Here is a 22,667-nt window from a genome sequence, read left to right as displayed (position 1 = left end):
CAGTTAGAGAACATCATACAGAATGATTGACAACCCACGAGAGAGTCGGTAGCAAATCGAAACATTGAGTACAAAGTGGTGATAGAAGTGATTTGGACATGTAATTGAGAAATATAATAACATTTTATGTTTATGAGAGAACTGGAGCAATGCAATGTTTTAAAGAGATAGGTGTTTGCTAAAGACGGATTTGGGTAACTTTTTTAAAATGTTCATAGTGTTGATATATTTTAAAAAGAGTATAATGCGTACCACAGAACTAGTTCATTTATCTGGATCTAGTGAACATACTATCACCGATAGTAATTAATGATGAAGGCCAAGCTCCTCCAAATAGGAAATATGCTCCCGCTATGCTAGACACACATATAAGAAGAGAAGATGAAGACTAGGCATCGCCACTCTTTGTGAAATTTGGAGGTCTAGAAGAATCCTCCTGAGTTGATTATACCCAAGGTAACTTTCTCAAGATTGGTGCAAGAAATATTGCAAAGGCGCGACGCACGAGGACCCCAGGGGCTTTAAAATGCAAGCCTCTGCAGGCCTACGGACAAGGGCCCTGCAAGCCTCTGATGGGATTAATATATTTTTTTTCCAAGAGGTGGTATATGATACATCTATGCACACTTTCATATAACATGACATTTAATTCTGATAATGCCGATGCATTTAAAGAGGCGGTGGTAAACTTTTATAATTCAATGATCCACGCGTGGACTTCAAATTGCATTATGCACAATATGGAAAGAGTGGTCACTATTTAGTTATAATTAAAATGTACATGTAATATTTTAAGTTTAATTGTGGGTATCCTATGTTGTTCTTTAATGCATCATACACTTGAGGCTCATGGTTCATACTTCACTGAACAAGGAAGTTTGGTGATATGATCCACGCAAGGCATCGAGCGATCTCACAGGCAAGCTCAATGCGGATTCCAAAAAGCAACATCACATGGAGGTGGAATCAAAGATTCCAATCTAATGAGACTGTTACTTTAATAATGGTACAGAAGAATAGACGTAAAGTAAGAGGACAAATTAAGAAAGTCCATATCCAATGATATAGAGGTGTTCGTAGGGCAATATATGAAGTGAAGAAATTTAGATATAAAAATAGCACAGCTAGAGAACGTCATACAGAGTAGTTGACAACTGAGGAGAGAGTCAGTAAGAGAATAGCGATAAAGTAAGAGGACAATTAATAAAGTCCAAATCCAATGATATAGAAACTCTTTGCAGGGCAATATATGAAGTGAAGAAAGTAAGATATGAAAATAACATAGTTAGAGAACATCATACAGAATGATTGACAACCCACGAGAGAGTCGGTAGCAAATCGAAACATCGAGCACAAAGTGGTGATAGAAGTGATTCGGATATGTAACTGAGAAATATAATAACATTTTATGTTTATGAGAGAACTAGAGCAATCCAATGTTTTAAAGAGATAGGTGTTTGCTAAAGATGGATTTGGGTAACTTTTTTAAAATGTCCATAGTGTTGATATATTTTAAAAGTAAGTGTCAATAACTTGTAGTAAGTCCCATTTACAAATGAAGGCATTTCTCTCCATTCTTTCTAGCTTATGAGTATGATGCGTAACAAGGCTCTAGTTCATTCGTCTATATCTATCAACGACAGTACGTAATGATGAAGGCCAAGCTCCTCTAAATGGGAAAGATGGTACCCCTACGCCAGCTACACATGAGAAGAGAAGATGGATACTAGGCATCGCCACTCTTTGTGAAATTAGGAGGTCCATAAGAGTCTCGAGTTGATTATACCCAAGGTATCTTTCTCAAGGTTGGTGCAAGAAATATTGCAAGATCTACAAAGTGAAAATCAATATAGATATTTTTTAAGAGAACATACTATTGATATATTTTAAAAGTTAGTGTCAATAACTTATGAAGGCACTTCTTTCATTTCTCTCCGTTCCTTTTAGCTTGTGAGCATAATGTGTACCGCAATATAATAACATTTTATGTTTATGAGAGAACTGGAGCGATCCAATGTCTTAAAGAAATAGGTGTCTGCTAAAGTTGGATTTGGGTAACTTTTTTGAAATGTTCATAGTGTTGATATATTTTAAAAGTAAGTGTCAATAACTTAGAGTAAGTCCCATTTACAAATGAAGGCATTTCTTTCATTTCTCTCCATTCTTCCTAGCCTTGTGAGTATGATGCGTACCAAGGCACTAGTTTATTCGTCCATATCTAGTGAACGTACTATCACCTATAGTATGTAATGATAAAGGCCAAGCTCCTCTAAATGGGAAAGATGCTCCCCCTATGCTGGCTAGCTACACATGAGGGGAGAAGATGGCGACTAGGCATTGCCACTTTAATATTTTTTTCAAGAGGTGGTATATGATACATCTATGCACACTTTTATAAAACATGACATTCAATTGTGATAATGCCGATACATTTAAAGAGGCGGTGGTAAACTTATATAATTTAATGATACAGGGTGGATGTCAAATTGCATTATGCTTAATATGGTAAGAGTGGTCACTATTTTGTTAGAATTAAAATGTACATGTAATATTTTAAGTTTAATTGTGGATATCCTGTGTTCTTTAATGCATCATGTAATTGAGACTCATGGTCCATACTTTACTGAACAAGGAAGTTTGGTGATATGGTCCACGCAAGGCATCGAGCGATATCATAGGCAAGCTTGATCCGGATTCCAAAAAGCAACATCACATGAAGGTGGAATCAAAGATTCCAATCCTATGAGGCAGTTACTTTAATAATGGTATAGAAGAATACGTAAAGTATGAGGACAAATTAAGAAAGTCCATATCCAATGATATGGAGGCGTTCGTAGGGCAATATATGAAGTGAAGAAAGTAAGATATGAAAAGCTGGAGAGCATCATACAGAGTAGTTGACAACCGAGGAGAGAGTCAGTAAGAGAATAGCAGTAAAGCATTAGGACAAATTAATAAAGTCCAAATCGAATGATATAGAAACCGTTTGCAAGAGGGCAATATATGAAGTGAAGAAAGTAAGATATGGGACTTCAAATTGCATTATGCGAAGTATGGTAAGAGTGGTCACTATTTTATTATAATTAAAATGTACATGTAATATTTTAAGTTTAATTGTGGATATCCTGTGTTCTTTAATGCATCATATACTTGAGGCTCATGGTCCATACTTTACTGAACAAGGAAGTTTGGTGATATGGTCCACGCAAGGCATCGAGCGATCTCACATGCAAGCTCGATGCGGATTCCAAAAAGCAACATCACATGGAGGTGGAATCAAAGATTCCAATCCTATGAGGCAGTTACTTTTATAATGGTATAGAAGAATAGACACAAAGTAAGAGGACAAATTAATAAAGTCCATGTGCAATATGAAGTGAAGAAAGTAAGATATGAAAATAACACAGTTAGAGACCATCATACAAAATGATTGACAACCCACGAGAGAGTCGATAGAGCAAATCGAAGCATCGAGCACAAAGTGGTGATAGAAGTGACTCAGATTTGTAATTGAGAAATATAATAACATTTTATGTTTATGAGAGAACTCAATGTTTTAAAGAAATAATTGTTTGCTAAAGTTGGATTTGGATAACTTTTCATAATGTTGATATAATTTAAAAGTAAGTGTCAACAACTTATAGTAAGTCCCATTTACAAATGAAGGCATTTCTTTCATTTCTCTCCGTGCTTTCTAGCTTGTGAGTATCATGCGTACCAAGGCACTAGTCCATATCTAGTGAACGTACTATCACCGATAGTACATAATGATGAAGGCCAAGCTCCTCTAAATGGGAAAGATGCTCCCCCTATACTGGTCAGCTACACATGAGAAGAGAAGATGGCGACTAGGCATCGCCACTCTTTAATATTTTTTTCAAGAGGTGGTATATGATACATCTATGCACACTTTTATACAACATGACATTCAATTCTGATAATGCCGATGCATTTAAAGAGGCGGTGGTAAACTTTTATGATTCAATGATACAGGGGTGGACTTCAAATTGCATTACGCACAATATGGTGAGAGTGGTCACTATTTTGTTATAATTAAAATGTGCATGTAATATTTTGAGTTTGATTGTGGAGATCCTGTGTTCTTTAATGCATCATATACTTGAGGGTCATGGTGCATACTTCACTGAACAAAAAAGTTTGGTGATATGGTCCACGCAAGGCATCGAGCGATCTCACAGGCAAGCTCGATGCGGATTCCAAAAAGCAACATCACATAAAGGTGGAATCAAAGATTCCAATTCTATGAGGCAGTTACTTTAATAATGGTATAGAAGAATAGACGTAAAGTGAGAGGACAAATTAAGAAAGTCCATATCCAATGATATAGAGGTGTTCGTAGGGCAATATTGGAAGTGAAGAAATTTAGATATGAAAATAGCACAGCTAGAGAACGTCATACAGAATAGTTGACAACCGAGGAGAGAGTCAGTATGAGAATAGCGATAAAGTAAGAGGACAAATTAATAAAGTCCAAATCCAATGATATAGAAACTCTTTGCAGGGCAATATATGAAGTGAAGAAAGTAAGATATGAAAATAACACAGTTAGAGAATATCATACAGAATGATTGACAACCCACGAGAGGGTCGGTAGCAAATCGAAACATTGAGTACAAAGTGGTGATAGAAGTGATTTGGATATGTAATTGAGAAATATAATAACATTTTATGTTTATGAGAGAACTGGAGAAATCCAATGTTTTAAAGAGATAGGTGTTTGCTAAAGACGGATTTGGGTAACTTTTTTAAAATGTTCATAGTGTTGATATATTTTAAAAGCAAGTGTCAATAACTTGTAGTAAGTCCCATTTACAAATGAAGGCATTTCTCTCCATTCTCTCTAGCTTATGAGTATGATGCGTAACAAGGCACTAGTTCATTCGTCTATGTCTAGTGAACGTACTATCAACGACAGTATGTAATGATGAAGGCCAAGCTCCGCTAAATGGGCAAGATGCTCCCCCTACGCCAGCTACACATGAGAAGAGAAGATGGAGACTAGGAGTCCATAAGAGTCTCGAGTTGATTATACCCAAGGTATCTTTCTCAAGGTTGGTGTGCAAGAAATATTGCAAGATCTACAAAGCAAAAATCAATATAGATGCTTTTCAAGATAACATACTACAAAGCAAAAATCAATATAGATGCTTTTCAAGATAACATACTATTGATATATTTTAAAAGTAAGTGTCAATAACTTATAGTAACTCCCATTTAGAAATGAAGGCACTTCTTCCATTTCTCTCAATTCCTTTTAGCTTCTGAGTATAATGCGTACCACAGCACTAGTTCATTTATCTGGATCTAGTGAACATACTATCACCGATAGTACTTAATGATGAAGGCCAAGCTCCTCCAAAGAGGAAATATGCTCCCGCTATGCTAGACACACATATAAGAAGAGAAGATGAAGACTAGGCATCGCCACTCTTTGTGAAATTTGGAGGTCTAGAAGAATCCTCCTGAGTTGATTATACCCAAGGTAGCTTTCTCAAGATTGGTGCAAGAAATATTGCAAAGGCGCGACGCACGAGGACCCCAGGGGCTTTAAAATGCAAGCCTCTGCAGGCCTACGGACAAGGGCCCTGCAAGCCTCTGATGGGATTAATATATTTTTTTTCCAAGAGGTGGTATATGATACATCTATGCACACTTTCATATAACATGACATTTAATTCTGATAATGCCGATGCATTTAAAGAGGCGGTGGTAAACTTTTATAATTCAATGATGCACGCGTGGACTTCAAATTGCATTATGCACAATATGGAAAGAGTGGTCACTATTTAGTTATAATTAAAATGTACATGTAATATTTTAAGTTTAATTGTGGGTATCCTATGTTGTTCTTTAATGCATCATACACTTGAGGCTCATGGTTCATACTTCACTGAACAAGGAAGTTTGGTGATATGATCCACGCAAGGCATCGAGCGATCTCACAGGCAAGCTCAATGCGGATTCCAAAAAGCAACATCACATGGAGGTGGAATCAAAGATTCCAATCCTATGAGACATTTACTTTAATAATGGTACAGAAGAATAGACGTAAAGTAAGAGGACAAATTAAGAAAGTCCATATCCAATGATATAGAGGTGTTCGTAGGGCAATATATGAAGTGAAGAAATTTAGATATAAAAATAGCACAGCTAGAGAACGTCATACAGAGTAGTTGACAACCGAGGAGAGAGTCAGTAAGAGAATAGCGATAAAGTAAGAGGACAATTAATAAAGTCCAAATCCAATGTTATAGAAACTCTTTGCAGGGCAATATATGAAGTGAAGAAAGTAAGATATGAAAATAACATAGTTAGAGAACATCATACAGAATGATTGACAACCCACGAGAGAGTCGGTAGTAAATTGAAATATCGAGCACAAAGTGGTGATAGAAGTGATTCGGATATGTAACTGAGAACTATAATAACATTTTATGTTTATGAGAGAACTAGAGCAATCCAATGTTTTAAAGAGATAGGTGTTTGCTAAAGATGGATTTGGGTAACTTTTTTAAAATGTTCATAGTGTTGATATATTTTAAAAGTAAGTGTCAATAACTTGTAGTAAGTCCCATTTACAAATGAAGGCATTTCTCTCCATTCTTTCTAGCTTATGAGTATGATGCGTAACAAGGCACTAGTTCATTCGTCTATATCTATCAACGACAGTACGTAATGATGAAGGCCAAGCTCTTCTAAATGGGAAAGATGCTCCCCCTACGCCAGCTACACATGAGAAGAGAAGATGGAGACTAGGCATCGCCACTCTTTGTGAAATTAGGAGGTCCATAAGAGTCTCGAGTTGATTATACCCAAGGTATCTTTCTCAAGGTTGGTGCAAGAAATATTGCAAGATCTACAAAGTGAAAATCAATATAGATATTTTTTAAGAGAACATACTATTGATATATTTTAAAAGTAAGTGTCAATAACTTATGAAGGCACTTCTTTCATTTCTCTCCGTTCCTTTTAGCTTGTGAGCATAATGTGTACCGCAATATAATAACATTTTATGTTTATGAGAGAACTGGAGCGATCCAATGTCTTAAAGAAATAGGTGTCTGCTAAAGTTGGATTTGGGTAACTTTTTTGAAATGTTCATAGTGTTGATATATTTTAAAAGTAAGTGTCAATAACTTAGAGTAAGTCCCATTTACAAATGAAGGCATTTCTTTCATTTCTCTCCATTCTTCCTAGCCTTGTGAGTATGATGCGTACCAAGGCACTAGTTTATTCGTCCATATCTAGTGAACGTACTATCACCTATAGTATGTAATGATAAAGGCCAAGCTCCTCTAAATGGGAAAGATGCTCCCCCTATGCTGGCTGGCTACACATGAGGGGAGAATATGGCGACTAGGCATTGCCACTTTAATATTTTTTTCAAGAGGTGGTATATGATAAATCTATGCACACTTTTATAAAACATGACATTCAATTGTGATAATGCCGATACATTTAAAGAGGCGGTGGTAAACTTATATAATTTAATGATACAGGGTGGATGTCAAATTGCATTATGCTTAATATGGTAAGAGTGGTCGCTATTTTGTTAGAATTAAAATGTACATGTAATATTTTAAGTTTAATTGTGGATATCCTGTGTTCTTTAATGCATCATGTAATTGAGACTCATGGTCCATACTTTACTGAACAAGGAAGTTTGGTGATATGGTCCACGCAAGGCATCGAGCGATATCACAGGCAAGCTTGATCCGGATTCCAAAAAGCAACATCACATGAAGGTGGAATCAAAGATTCCAATCCTATGAGGCAGTTACTTTAATAATGGTATAGAAGAATACGTAAAGTATGAGGACAAATTAAGAAAGTCCATATCCAATGTTATGGAGGCGTTCGTAGGGCAATATATGAAGTGAAGAAAGTAAGATATGAAAAGCTGGAGAGCATCATACAGAGTAGTTGACAACTGAGGAGAGAGTCAGTAAGAGAATAGCGGTAAAGCATTAGGACAAATTAATAAAGTCCAAATCGAATGATATAGAAACCGTTTGCAAGAGGGCAATATATGAAGTGAAGAAAGTAAGATATGGGACTTCAAATTGCATTATGCGAAGTATGGTAAGAGTGGTCACTATTTTATTATAATTAAAATGTACATGTAATATTTTAAGTTTAATTGTGGATATCCTGTGTTCTTTAATGCATCATATACTTGAGGCTCATGGTCCATACTTTACTGAACAAGGAAGTTTGGTGATATGGTCCACGCAAGGCATCGAGCGATCTCACATGCAAGCTCGATGCGGATTCCAAAAAGCAACATCACATGGAGGTGGAATCAAAGATTCCAATCCTATGAGGCAGTTACTTTTATAATGGTATAGAAGAATAGACACAAAGTAAGAGGACAAATTAATAAAGTCCATGTGCAATATGAAGTGAAGAAAGTAAGATATGAAAATAACACAGTTAGAGACCATCATACAAAATGATTGACAACCCACGAGAGAGTCGATAGAGCAAATCGAAGCATCGAGCACAAAGTGGTGATAGAAGTGACTCAGATTTGTAATTGAGAAATATAATAACATTTTATGTTTATGAGAGAACTCAATGTTTTAAAGAAATAATTGTTTGCTAAAGTTGGATTTGGATAACTTTTCATAATGTTGATATAATTTAAAAGTAAGTGTCAACAACTTATAGTAAGTCCCATTTACAAATGAAGGCATTTCTTTCATTTCTCTCCGTGCTTTCTAGCTTGTGAGTATCATGCGTACCAAGGCACTAGTCCATATCTAGTGAACGTACTATCACCGATAGTACATAATGATGAAGGCCAAGCTCCTCTAAATGGGGAAGATGCTCCCCCTATGCTGGTCAGCTACACATGAGAAGAGAAGATGGCGACTAGGCATCGCCACTCTTTAATATTTTTTTCAAGAGGTGGTATATGATACATCTATGCACACTTTTATACAACATGACATTCAATTCTGATAATGCCGATGCATTTAAAGAGGCGGTGGTAAACTTTCATGATTCAATGATACAGGGGTGGACTTCAAATTGCATTACGCACAATATGGTGAGAGGGTCACTATTTTGTTATAATTAAAATGTGCATGTAATATTTTGAGTTTGATTGTGGAGATCCTGTGTTCTTTAATGCATCATATACTTGAGGGTCATGGTGCATACTTCACTGAACAAAAAAGTTTGGTGATATGGTCCACGCAAGGCATCGAGCGATCTCACAGGCAAGCTCGATGCGTATTCCAAAAACCAACATCACATAAAGGTGGAATCAAAGATTCCAATCCTATGAGGCAGTTACTTTAATAATGGTATAGAAGAATAGACGTAAAGTGAGAGGACAAATTAAGAAAGTCCATATCCAATGATATAGAGGTGTTCGTAGGGCAATATTGGAAGTGAAGAAATTTAGATATGAAAATAGCACAGCTAGAGAACGTCATACAGAGTAGTTGACAACCGAGGAGAGAGTCAGTAAGAGAATAGCGATAAAGTAAGAGGACAAATTAATAAAGTCCAAATCCAATGATATAGAAACTCTTTGCAGGGCAATATATGAAGTGAAGAAAGTAAGATATGAAAATAACACAGTTAGAGAACATCATACAGAATGATTGACAACCCACGAGAGAGTCGGTAGCAAATCGAAACATTGAGTACAAAGTGGTGATAGAAGTGATTTGGATATGTAATTGAGAAATATAATAACATTTTATGTTTATGAGAGAACTGGAGCAATCCAATGTTTTAAAGAGATAGGTGTTTGCTAAAGAGACGGATTTGGGTAACTTTTTTAAAATGTTCATAGTGTTGATATATTTTAAAAGTAAGTGTCAATAACTTGTAGTAAGTCCCATTTACAAATGAAGGCATTTCTCTCCATTCTCTCTAGCTTATGAGTATGATGCGTAACAAGGCACTAGTTCATTCCTCTATGTCTAGTGAACGTACTATCAACGACAGTATGTAATGATGAAGGCCAAGCTCCGCTAAATGGGCAAGATGCTCCCCCTACGCCAGCTACACATGAGAAGAGAAGATGGAGACTAGGAGTCCATAAGAGTCTCGAGTTGATTATACACAAGGTATCTTTCTCAAGGTTGGTGTGCAAGAAATATTGCAAGATCTACAAAGCAAAAATCAATATAGATGCTTTTCAAGATACCATACTACAAAGCAAAAATCAATATAGATGCTTTTCAAGATAACATACTATTGATATATTTTAAAAGTAAGTGTCAATAACTTATAGTAACTCCCATTTAGAAATGAAGGCACTTCTTCCATTTCTCTCAATTCCTTTTAGCTTCTGAGTATAATGCGTACCACAGCACTAGTTCATTTATCTGGATCTAGTGAACATACTATCACCGATAGTACTTAATGATGAAGGCCAAGCTCCTCCAAATAGGAAATATGCTCCCGCTATGCTAGACACACATATAAGAAGAGAAGATGAAGACTAGGCATCGCCACTCTTTGTGAAATTTGGAGGTCTAGAAGAATCCTCCTGAGTTGATTATACCCAAGGTAGCTTTCTCAAGATTGGTGCAAGAAATATTGCAAAGGCGCGACGCACGAGGACCCCAGGGGCTTTAAAATGCAAGCCTCTGCAGGCCTACGGACAAGGGCCCTGCAAGCCTCTGATGGGATTAATATATTTTTTTTCCAAGAGGTCGTATATGATACATCTATGCACACTTTCATATAGCATGACATTTAATTCTGATAATGCCGATGCATTTAAAGAGGCGGTGGTAAACTTTTATAATTCAATGATGCACGCGTGGACTTCAAATTGCATTATGCACAATATGGAAAGAGTGGTCACTATTTAGTTATAATTAAAATGTACATGTAATATTTTAAGTTTAATTGTGGGTATCCTATGTTGTTCTTTAATGCATCATACACTTGAGGCTCATGGTTCATACTTCACTGAACAAGGAAGTTTGGTGCTATGATCCACGCAAGGCATCGAGCGATCTCACAGGCAAGCTCAATGCGGATTCCAAAAAGCAACATCACATGGAGGTGGAATCAAAGATTCCAATCCTATGAGACAGTTACTTTAATAATGGTACAGAAGAATAGACGTAAAGTAAGAGGACAAATTAAGAAAGTCCATATCCAATGATATAGAGGTGTTCGTAGGGCAATATATGAAGTGAAGAAATTTAGATATAAAAATAGCACAGCTAGAGAACGTCATACAGAGTAGTTGACAACCGAGGAGAGAGTCAGTAAGAGAATAGCGATAAAGTAAGAGGACAATTAATAAAGTCCAAATCCAATGATATAGAAACTCTTTGCAGGGCAATATATGAAGTGAAGAAAGTAAGATATGAAAATAACACAGTTAGAGAACATCATACAGAATGATTGACAACCCACGAGAGAGTCGGTAGCAAATCGAAATATCGAGCACAAAGTGGTGATAGAAGTGATTCGGATATGTAACTGAGAAATATAATAACATTTTATGTTTATGAGAGAACTCGAGCAATCCAATGTTTTAAAGAGATAGGTGTTTGCTAAAGATGGATTTGGGTAACTTTTTTAAAATGTTCATAGTGTTGATATATTTTAAAAGTAAGTGTCAATAACTTGTAGTAAGTCCCATTTACAAATGAAGGCATTTCTCTCCATTCTTTCTAGCTTATGAGTATGATGCGTAATAAGGCACTAGTTCATTCGTCTATATCTATCAACGACAGTACGTAATGATGAAGGCCAAGCTCTTCTAAATGGGAAAGATGCTCCCCCTACGCCAGCTACACATGAGAAGAGAAGATGGAGACTAGGCATCGCCACTCTTTGTGAAATTAGGAGGTCCATAAGAGTCTCGAGTTGATTATACCCAAGGTATCTTTCTCAAGGTTGGTGCAAGAAATATTGCAAGATCTACAAAGTGAAAATCAATATAGATATTTTTTAAGAGAACATACTATTGATATATTTTAAAAGTAAGTGTCAATAACTTATGAAGGCACTTCTTTCATTTCTCTCCGTTCCTTTTAGCTTGTGAGCATAATGTGTACCGCAATATAATAACATTTTATGTTTATGAGAGAACTGGAGCGATCCAATGTCTTAAAGAAATAGGTGTCTGCTAAAGTTGGATTTGGGTAACTTTTTTGAAATGTTCATAGTGTTGATATATTTTAAAAGTAAGTGTCAATAACTTAGAGTAAGTCCCATTTACAAATGAAGGCATTTCTTTCATTTCTCTCCATTCTTCCTAGCCTTGTGAGTATGATGCGTACCAAGGCACTAGTTTATTCGTCCATATCTAGTGAACGTACTATCACCTATAGTATGTAATGATAAAGACCAAGCTTCTCTAAATGGGAAAGATGCTCCCCCTATGCTGGCTGGCTACACATGAGGGGAGAATATGGCGACTAGGCATTGCCACTTTAATATTTTTTTCAAGAGGTGGTATATGATAAATCTATGCACACTTTTATAAAACATGACATTCAATTGTGATAATGCCGATACATTTAAAGAGGCGGTGGTAAACTTATATAATTTAATGATACAGGGTGGATGTCAAATTGCATTATGCTTAATATGGTAAGAGTGGTCGCTATTTTGTTAGAATTAAAATGTACATGTAATATTTTAAGTTTAATTGTGGATATCCTGTGTTCTTTAATGCATCATGTAATTGAGACTCATGGTCCATACTTTACTGAACAAGGAAGTTTGGTGATATGGTCCACGCAAGGCATCGAGCGATATCACAGGCAAGCTTGATCCGGATTCCAAAAAGCAACATCACATGAAGGTGGAATCAAAGATTCCAATCCTATGAGGCAGTTACTTTAATAATGGTATAGAAGAATACGTAAAGTATGAGGACAAATTAAGAAAGTCCATATCCAATGTTATGGAGGCGTTCGTAGGGCAATATATGAAGTGAAGAAAGTAAGATATGAAAAGCTGGAGAGCATCATACAGAGTAGTTGACAACCGAGGAGAGAGTCAGTAAGAGAATAGCGGTAAAGCATTAGGACAAATTAATAAAGTCCAAATCGAATGATATAGAAACCGTTTGCAAGAGGGCAATATATGAAGTGAAGAAAGTAAGATATGGGACTTCAAATTGCATTATGCGAAGTATGGTAAGAGTGGTCACTATTTTATTATAATTAAAATGTACATGTAATATTTTAAGTTTAATTGTGGATATCCTGTGTTCTTTAATGCATCATATACTTGAGGCTCATGGTCCATACTTTACTGAACAAGGAAGTTTGGTGATATGGTCCACGCAAGGCATCGAGCGATCTCACATGCAAGCTCGATGCGGATTCCAAAAAGCAACATCACATGGAGGTGGAATCAAAGATTCCAATCCTATGAGGCAGTTACTTTTATAATGGTATAGAAGAATAGACACAAAGTAAGAGGACAAATTAATAAAGTCCATGTGCAATATGAAGTGAAGAAAGTAAGATATGAAAATAACACAGTTAGAGACCATCATACAAAATGATTGACAACCCACGAGAGAGTCGATAGAGCAAATCGAAGCATCGAGCACAAAGTGGTGATAGAAGTGACTCAGATTTGTAATTGAGAAATATAATAACATTTTATGTTTATGAGAGAACTCAATGTTTTAAAGAAATAATTGTTTGCTAAAGTTGGATTTGGATAACTTTTCATAATGTTGATATAATTTAAAAGTAAGTGTCAACAACTTATAGTAAGTCCCATTTACAAATGAAGGCATTTCTTTCATTTCTCTCCGTGCTTTCTAGCTTGTGAGTATCATGTGTACCAAGGCACTAGTCCATATCTAGTGAACGTACTATCACCGATAGTACATAATGATGAAGGCCAAGCTCCTCTAAATGGGAAAGATGCTCCCCCTATGCTGGTCAGCTACACATGAGAAGAGAAGATGGTGACTAGGCATCGCCACTCTTTAATATTTTTTTCAAGAGGTGGTATATGATACATCTATGCACACTTTTATACAACATGACATTCAATTCTGATAATGCCGATGCATTTAAAGAGGCGGTGGTAAACTTTCATGATTCAATGATACAGGGGTGGACTTCAAATTGCATTACGCACAATATGGTGAGAGGGTCACTATTTTGTTATAATTAAAATGTGCATGTAATATTTTGAGTTTGATTGTGGAGATCCTGTGTTCTTTAATGCATCATATACTTGAGGGTCATGGTGCATACTTCACTGAACAAAAAAGCTTGGTGATATGGTCCACGCAAGGCATCGAGCGATCTCACAGGCAAGCTCGATGCGTATTCCAAAAAGCAACATCACATAAAGGTGGAATCAAAGATTCCAATCCTATGAGGCAGTTACTTTAATAATGGTATAGAAGAATAGACGTAAAGTGAGAGGACAAATTAAGAAAGTCCATATCCAATGATATAGAGGTGTTCGTAGGGCAATATTGGAAGTGAAGAAATTTAGATATGAAAATAGCACAGCTAGAGAACGTCATACAGAGTAGTTGACAACCGAGGAGAGAGTCAGTAAGAGAATAGCGATAAAGTAAGAGGACAAATTAATAAAGTCCAAATCCAATGATATAGAAACTCTTTGCAGGGCAATATATGAAGTGAAGAAAGTAAGATATGAAAATAACACAGTTAGAGAACATCATACAGAATGATTGACAACCCACGAGAGAGTCGGTAGCAAATCGAAACATTGAGTACAAAGTGGTGATAGAAGTGATTTGGATATGTAATTGAGAAATATAATAACATTTTATGTTTATGAGAGAACTGGAGCAATCCAATGTTTTAAAGAGATAGGTGTTTGCTAAAGAGACGGATTTGGGTAACTTTTTTAAAATGTTCATAGTGTTGATATATTTTAAAAGTAAGTGTCAATAACTTGTAGTAAGTCCCATTTACAAATGAAGGCATTTCTCTCCATTCTCTCTAGCTTATGAGTATGATGCGTAACAAGGCACTAGTTCAATCCTCTATGTCTAGTGAACGTACTATCAACGACAGTATGTAATGATGAAGGCCAAGCTCCGCTAAATGGGCAAGATGCTCCCCCTACGCCAGCTACACATGAGAAGAGAAGATGGAGACTAGGAGTCCATAAGAGTCTCGAGTTGATTATACACAAGGTATCTTTCTCAAGGTTGGTGTGCAAGAAATATTGCAAGATCTACAAAGCAAAAATCAATATAGATGCTTTTCAAGATAACATACTATTGATATATTTTAAAAGTAAGTGTCAATAACTTATAGTAACTCCCATTTAGAAATGAAGGCACTTCTTCCATTTCTCTCAATTCCTTTTAGCTTCTGAGTATAATGCGTACCACAGCACTAGTTCATTTATCTGGATCTAGTGAACATACTATCACCGATAGTACTTAATGATGAAGGCCAAGCTCCTCCAAATAGGAAATATGCTCCCGCTATGCTAGACACACATATAAGAAGAGAAGATGAAGACTAGGCATCGCCACTCTTTGTGAAATTTGGAGGTCTAGAAGAATCCTCCTGAGTTGATTATACCCAAGGTAGCTTTCTCAAGATTGGTGCAAGAAATATTGCAAAGGCGCGACGCACGAGGACCCCAGGTGCTTTAAAATGCAAGCCTCTGCAGGCCTACGGACAAGGGCCCTGCAAGCCTCTGATGGGATTAAAATATTTTTTTTCCAAGAGGTGGTATATGATACATCTATGCACACTTTCATATAACATGACATTTAATTCTGATAATGCCGATGCATTTAAAGAGGCGGTGGTAAACTTTTATAATTCAATGATGCACGCGTGGACTTCAAATTGCATTATGCACAATATGTAAAGAGTGGTCACTATTTAGTTATAATTAAAATGTACATGTAATATTTTAAGTTTAATTGTGGGTATCCTATGTTGTTCTTTAATGCATCATACACTTGAGGCTCATGGTTCATACTTCACTGAACAAGGAAGTTTGGTGCTATGATCCACGCAAGGCATCGAGCGATCTCACAGGCAAGCTCAATGCGGATTCCAAAAAGCAACATCACATGGAGGTGGAATCAAAGATTCCAATCCTATGAGACAGTTACTTTAATAATGGTACAGAAGAATAGACGTAAAGTAAGAGGACAAATTAAGAAAGTCCATATCCAATGATATAGAGGTGTTCGTAGGGCAATATATGAAGTGAAGAAATTTAGATATAAAAATAACACAGCTAGAGAACGTCATACAGAGTAGTTGACAACCGAGGAGAGAGTCAGTAAGAGAATAGCGATAAAGTAAGAGGACAATTAATAAAGTCCAAATCCAATGATATAGAAACTCTTTGCAGGGCAATATATGAAGTGAAGAAAGTAAGATATGAAAATAACACAGTTAGAGAACATCATACAGAATGATTGACAACCCACGAGAGAGTCGGTAGCAAATCGAAATATCGAGCACAAAGTGGTGATAGAAGTGATTCGGATATGTAACTGAGAAATATAATAACATTTTATGTTTATGAGAGAACTGGAGCAATCCAATGTTTTAAAGAGATAGGTGTTTGCTAAAGATGGATTTGGGTAACTTTTTTAAAATGTTCATAGTGTTGATATATTTTAAAAGTAAGTGTCAATAACTTGTAGTAAGTCCCATTTACAAATGAAGGCATTTCTCTCCATTCTTTCTAGCTTATGAGTATGATGCGTAACAAGGCACTAGTTCATTCGTCTATATCTATCAACGACAGTACGTAATGATGAAGGCCAAGCTCTTCTAAATGGGAAAGATGCTCCCCCTACGCCAGCTACACATGAGAAGAGAAGATGGAGACTAGGCATCGCCACTCTTTGTGAAATTAGGAGGTCCATAAGAGTCTCGAGTTGATTATACCCAAGGTATCTTTCTCAAGGTTGGTGCAAGAAATATTGCAAGATCTACAAAGTGAAAATCAATATAGATATTTTTTAAGAGAACATACTATTGATATATTTTAAAAGTAAGTGTCAATAACTTATGAAGGCACTTCTTTCATTTCTCTCCGTTCCTTTTAGCTTGTGAGCATAATGTGTACCGCAATATAATAACATTTTATGTTTATGAGAGAACTGGAGCGATCCAATGTCTTAAAGAAATAGGTGTCTGCTAAAGTTGGATTTGGGTAACTTTTTTGAAATGTTCATAGTGTTGATATATTTTAAAAGTAAGTGTCAATAACTTAGAGTAAGTCCCATTTACAAATGAAGGCATTTCTTTCATTTCTCTCCATTCTTCCTAGCCTTGTGAGTATGATGCGTACCAAGGCACTAGTTTATTCGTCCATATCTAGTGAACGTACTATCACCTATAGTATGTAATGATAAAGACCAAGCTCCTCTAAATGGGAAAGATGCTCCCCCTATGCTGGCTGGCTACACATGAGGGGAGAATATGGCGACTAGGCATTGCCACTTTAATATTTTTTTCAAGAGGTGGTATATGATAAATCTATGCACACTTTTATAAAACATGACATTCAATTGTGATAATGCCGATACATTTAAAGAGGCGGTGGTAAACTTATATAATTTAATGATACAGGGTGGATGTCAAATTGCATTATGCTTAATATGGTAAGAGTGGTCGCTATTTTGTTAGAATTAAAATGTACATGTAATATTTTAAGTTTAATTGTGGATATCCTGTGTTCTTTAATGCATCATGTAATTGAGACTCATGGTCCATACTTTACTGAACAAGGAAGTTTGGTGATATGGTCCACGCAAGGCATCGAGCGATATCACAGGCAAGCTTGATCCGGATTCCAAAAAGCAACATCACATGAAGGTGGAATCAAAGATTCCAATCCTATGAGGCAGTTACTTTAATAATGGTATAGAAGAATACGTAAAGTATGAGGACAAATTAAGAAAGTCCATATCCAATGTTATGGAGGCGTTCGTAGGGCAATATATGAAGTGAAGAAAGTAAGATATGAAAAGCTGGAGAGCATCATACAGAGTAGTTGACAACCGAGGAGAGAGTCAGTAAGAGAATAGCGGTAAAGCATTAGGACAAATTAATAAAGTCCAAATCGAATGATATAGAAACCGTTTGCAAGAGGGCAATATATGAAGTGAAGAAAGTAAGATATGGGACTTCAAATTGCATTATGCGAAGTATGGTAAGAGTGGTCACTATTTTATTATAATTAAAATGTACATGTAATATTTTAAGTTTAATTGTGGATATCCTGTGTTCTTTAATGCATCATATACTTGAGGCTCATGGTCCATACTTTACTGAACAAGGAAGTTTGGTGATATGGTCCACGCAAGGCATCGAGCGATCTCACATGCAAGCTCGATGCGGATTCCAAAAAGCAACATCACATGGAGGTGGAATCGAAGATTCCAATCCTATGAGGCAGTTACTTTTATAATGGTATAGAAGAATAGACACAAAGTAAGAGGACAAATTAATAAAGTCCATGTGCAATATGAAGTGAAGAAAGTAAGATATGAAAATAACACAGTTAGAGACCATCATACAAAATGATTGACAACCCACGAGAGAGTCGATAGAGCAAATCGAAGCATCGAGCACAAAGTGGTGATAGAAGTGACTCAGATTTGTAATTGAGAAATATAATAACATTTTATGTTTATGAGAGAACTCAATGTTTTAAAGAAATAATTGTTTGCTAAAGTTGGATTTGGATAACTTTTCATAATGTTGATATAATTTAAAAGTAAGTGTCAACAACTTATAGTAAGTCCCATTTACAAATGAAGGCATTTCTTTCATTTCTCTCCGTGCTTTCTAGCTTGTGAGTATCATGCGTACCAAGGCACTAGTCCATATCTAGTGAACGTACTATCACCGATAGTACATAATGATGAAGGCCAAGCTCCTCTAAATGGGAAAGATGCTCCCCCTATGCTGGTCAGCTACACATGAGAAGAGAAGATGGCGACTAGGCATCGCCACTCTTTAATATTTTTTTCAAGAGGTGGTATATGATACATCTATGCACACTTTTATACAACATGACATTCAATTCTGATAATGCCGATGCATTTAAAGAGGCGGTGGTAAACTTTCATGATTCAATGATACAGGGGTGGACTTCAAATTGCATTACGCACAATATGGTGAGAGGGTCACTATTTTGTTATAATTAAAATGTGCATGTAATATTTTGAGTTTGATTGTGGAGATCCTGTGTTCTTTAATGCATCATATACTTGAGGGTCATGGTGCATACTTCACTGAACAAAAAAGTTTGGTGATATGGTCCACGCAAGGCATCGAGCGATCTCACAGGCAAGCTCGATGCGTATTCCAAAAACCAACATCACATAAAGGTGGAATCAAAGATTCCAATCCTATGAGGCAGTTACTTTAATAATGGTATAGAAGAATAGACGTAAAGTGAGAGGACAAATTAAGAAAGTCCATATCCAATGATATAGAGGTGTTCGTAGGGCAATATTGGAAGTGAAGAAATTTAGATATGAAAATAGCACAGCTAGAGAACGTCATACAGAGTAGTTGACAACCGAGGAGAGAGTCAGTAAGAGAATAGCGATAAAGTAAGAGGACAAATTAATAAAGTCCAAATCCAATGATATAGAAACTCTTTGCAGGGCAATATATGAAGTGAAGAAAGTAAGATATGAAAATAACACAGTTAGAGAACATCATACAGAATGATTGACAACCCACGAGAGAGTCGGTAGCAAATCGAAACATTGAGTACAAAGTGGTGATAGAAGTGATTTGGATATGTAATTGAGAAATATAATAACATTTTATGTTTATGAGAGAACTGGAGCAATCCAATGTTTTAAAGAGATAGGTGTTTGCTAAAGAGACGGATTTGGGTAACTTTTTTAAAATGTTCATAGTGTTGATATATTTTAAAAGTAAGTGTCAATAACTTGTAGTAAGTCCCATTTACAAATGAAGGCATTTCTCTCCATTCTCTCTAGCTTATGAGTATGATGCGTAACAAGGCACTAGTTCATTCCTCTATGTCTAGTGAACGTACTATCAACGACAGTATGTAATGATGAAGGCCAAGCTCCGCTAAATGGGCAAGATGCTCCCCCTACGCCAGCTACACATGAGAAGAGAAGATGGAGACTAGGAGTCCATAAGAGTCTCGAGTTGATTATACACAAGGTATCTTTCTCAAGGTTGGTGTGCAAGAAATATTGCAAGATCTACAAAGCAAAAATCAATATAGATGCTTTTCAAGATACCATACTACAAAGCAAAAATCAATATAGATGCTTTTCAAGATAACATACTATTGATATATTTTAAAAGTAAGTGTCAATAACTTATAGTAACTCCCATTTAGAAATGAAGGCACTTCTTCCATTTCTCTCAATTCCTTTTAGCTTCTGAGTATAATGCGTACCACAGCACTAGTTCATTTATCTGGATCTAGTGAACATACTATCACCGATAGTACTTAATGATGAAGGCCAAGCTCCTCCAAATAGGAAATATGCTCCCGCTATGCTAGACACACATATAAGAAGAGAAGATGAAGACTAGGCATCGCCACTCTTTGTGAAATTTGGAGGTCTAGAAGAATCCTCCTGAGTTGATTATACCCAAGGTAGCTTTCTCAAGATTGGTGCAAGAAATATTGCAAAGGCGCGACGCACGAGGACCCCAGGGGCTTTAAAATGCAAGCCTCTGCAGGCCTACGGACAAGGGCCCTGCAAGCCTCTGATGGGATTAAAATATTTTTTTTCCAAGAGGTGGTATATGATACATCTATGCACACTTTCATATAACATGACATTTAATTCTGATAATGCCGATGCATTTAAAGAGGCGGTGGTAAACTTTTATAATTCAATGATGCACGCGTGGACTTCAAATTGCATTATGCACAATATGGAAAGAGTGGTCACTATTTAGTTATAATTAAAATGTACATGTAATATTTTAAGTTTAATTGTGGGTATCCTATGTTGTTCTTTAATGCATCATACACTTGAGGCTCATGGTTCATACTTCACTGAACAAGGAAGTTTGGTGCTATGATCCACGCAAGGCATCGAGCGATCTCACAGGCAAGCTCAATGCGGATTCCAAAAAGCAACATCACATGGAGGTGGAATCAAAGATTCCAATCCTATGAGACAGTTACTTTAATAATGGTACAGAAGAATAGACGTAAAGTAAGAGGACAAATTAAGAAAGTCCATATCCAATGATATAGAGGTGTTCGTAGGGCAATATATGAAGTGAAGAAATTTAGATATAAAAATAGCACAGCTAGAGAACGTCATACAGAGTAGTTGACAACCGAGGAGAGAGTCTGTAAGAGAATAGCGATAAAGTAAGAGGACAATTAATAAAGTCCAAATCCAATGATATAGAAACTCTTTGCAGGGCAATATATGAAGTGAAGAAAGTAAGATATGAAAATAACACAGTTAGAGAACATCATACAGAATGATTGACAACCCACGAGAGAGTCGGTAGCAAATCGAAATATCGAGCACAAAGTGGTGATAGAAGTGATTCGGATATGTAACTGAGAAATATAATAACATTTTATGTTTATGAGAGAACTGGAGCAATCCAATGTTTTAAAGAGATAGGTGTTTGCTAAAGATGGATTTGGGTAACTTTTTTAAAATGTTCATAGTGTTGATATATTTTAAAAGTAAGTGTCAATAACTTGTAGTAAGTCCCATTTACAAATGAAGGCATTTCTCTCCATTCTTTCTAGCTTATGAGTATGATGCGTAACAAGGCACTAGTTCATTCGTCTATATCTATCAACGACAGTACGTAATGATGAAGGCCAAGCTCTTCTAAATGGGAAAGATGCTCCCCCTACGCCAGCTACACATGAGAAGAGAAGATGGAGACTAGGCATCGCCACTCTTTGTGAAATTAGGAGGTCCATAAGAGTCTCGAGTTGATTATACCCAAGGTATCTTTCTCAAGGTTGGTGCAAGAAATATTGCAAGATCTACAAAGTGAAAATCAATATAGATATTTTTTAAGAGAACATACTATTGATATATTTTAAAAGTAAGTGTCAATAACTTATGAAGGCACTTCTTTCATTTCTCTCCGTTCCTTTTAGCTTGTGAGCATAATGTGTACCGCAATATAATAACAGTTTATGTTTATGAGAGAACTGGAGCGATCCAATGTCTTAAAGAAATAGGTGTCTGCTAAAGTTGGATTTGGGTAACTTTTTTGAAATGTTCATAGTGTTGATATATTTTAAAAGTAAGTGTCAATAACTTAGAGTAAGTCCCATTTACAAATGAAGTAAGAAAGTAAGATATGAAAAGCTGGAGAGCATCATACAGAGTAGTTGACAACCGAGGAGAGAGTCAGTAAGAGAATAGCGGTAAAGCATTAGGACAAATTAATAAAGTCCAAATCGAATGATATAGAAACCGTTTGCAAGAGGGCAATATATGAAGTGAAGAAAGTAAGATATGGGACTTCAAATTGCATTATGCGAAGTATGGTAAGAGTGGTCACTATTTTATTATAATTAAAATGTACATGTAATATTTTAAGTTTAATTGTGGATATCCTGTGTTCTTTAATGCATCATATACTTGAGGCTCATGGTCCATACTTTACTGAACAAGGAAGTTTGGTGATATGGTCCACGCAAGGCATCGAGCGATCTCACATGCA

Source organism: Cibotium barometz, chromosome 5 (assembly GCF_041138505.1).
Source record: "Cibotium barometz isolate CiBa-2024 chromosome 5, ASM4113850v1, whole genome shotgun sequence".
In the NCBI taxonomy this organism is placed as follows: Eukaryota; Viridiplantae; Streptophyta; class Polypodiopsida; order Cyatheales; family Cibotiaceae; genus Cibotium; species Cibotium barometz.
The sequence above is the reverse complement of the archived record's forward strand: the minus strand, read 5'-3'. Positions refer to the sequence as shown.